The sequence below is a fragment of the Nannospalax galili genome, unplaced genomic scaffold (assembly GCF_000622305.1).
Source record: "Nannospalax galili isolate Female #2095 unplaced genomic scaffold, S.galili_v1.0 scaffold471, whole genome shotgun sequence".
NCBI lineage: Eukaryota > Metazoa > Chordata > Mammalia > Rodentia > Spalacidae > Nannospalax > Nannospalax galili.
This window is the reverse complement of record NW_008330333.1, coordinates 1,386,241-1,388,072: the sequence shown is the minus strand read 5'-3', so window position 1 is coordinate 1,388,072 and position 1,832 is coordinate 1,386,241.

The following is a 1,832-nucleotide window of genomic DNA, read 5'->3' as shown; positions in this document are numbered from 1 at the left end:
TGGAGGGAGAACTTCCAAATTCCTTCTATGAAGCCAGCATCATTCTAATACCAAATCCAGGTAAAGAAACAATCAAGAAAGAAAACTATAGACCCATATCCTTAATGAACATAGATGCAAACATTCTCAACAAAATACTTGCAAACCACATACAGACGCACAGCAAAAAGACCATTCACCATGATCAAGTAGGCTTTATCCCAGAGATGCAGGGCTGGTTCAATATACGTAAGTCAATAAATGTCATTGATCATATAAAGGGACTCAAAGACAAAAACCACATTGTCATCTCAATAGATGCAGAAAAGGCTTTTGACAAAATTCAGCATGCATTTATGTTCAAAGTCCTAGACGGAATTGGACTGGAGGGAACATATCTTGACATAATTAAAGCCATATGTAACAAACCCACAGCCAATATCATTCTAAATGGAGAAAAACTGGGAGCATTCCCATTGAAATCAGGAACCAGGCAAGGCTGTCCACTGTCTCCACTCCTCTTTAACACAGTACTTGAAACTCTTGCAAGAGCAGTAAGGCAAGAGAAGGAAATTAAAGGAGTAATAATTGGAAAAGAAGAGATCAAATTATCCATTTTTGCAGATGATATGATATTATATCTAAGAGATGCCAAAAATTCCACCAGAAAACTCCTGGAAATTATTAACACATTGAGTAAAGTGGTATGTTACAAAATTAATCTACAAAAGTCTGTAGGCTTTCTATATGCCAATAACAAACAATCAGAGAAAGAGTACATGGAACCACTCCCCTTCACAATAGCTGCAAAAAAATAATAAAATATCTCAGAATAAACCTGAAGACATTAAAGACCTCTACAATGAAAATTTTCAATCTTTAAAGAAAGAGATTGAGGAAGACATCAGAAGATGGAAGGACCACCCATGCTCATGGATTGGAAGAAATAATATTGTGAAAATGACCATCCTACCAAAAGCCATTTATAGATTCAATGCAATGCCAATCAAAATCCCCATGAAAGTTTTCACAGAATTGGGAAAAAAACATACTAATATTCATATGGAAGCAAAAAAGACTTTGGATAGCCAAAGCAACCCTGAGTACTAAGAGCAATGCTGGGGGGATTACTATACCAGATTTTAAACTGTATTACAGCACTATAGTCACTAAAACAACATGGAACTGGCACAAAATAGACCCATAAATCAATGGAACAAAATTGAAGACCCAAATATGAGTACATGCAATTTCACCCACCTGATATTTGACAAAGGGGCCAAGAACATTCACTGGAGGAAGGACAGCATGTTCAGCAAATGGTGGTGGCAAAACTGGATCTCCACCTGTAGAAGAATGAAACTAAACTTTCACAATACACAAAAGTCAATTCCAAATGGATCAAAGACCTCAACGTAAAGCCTGAAACTCTGAAAGTGTTAGAAGAAAACATTTGCAAAGCCTACAAAATATAGGTGTAGGAAAAGATTTTCTAAACCAGACATCAATTGCTCAGGAAACAAGGTCAAGAATCAATTAATGGGGGCTGGAGTGATGGCTCAGTGGTTAAGAGTACTGACTGCTCTTGCAGAGGACCCTGGTTTGATTCCCAGCATCCACATGGTGGCTATGAACCATCCTTAACTCCAATTCCACGGGAATCAGAAGTCCTCTTCTGACCTCCCCAGCACTGCATGACACGGGTGTACTCACATACATGTAGGCAATACACTCATACACATAAAATAAAAATAATAAATAAAATATTACAAAAAGAATCAACTGATGGGGCTTCATTAAACTAAAAAGCTTCTGTACACCAAAGGAGGCAACCAGGGAAATCAAAGGAAAAC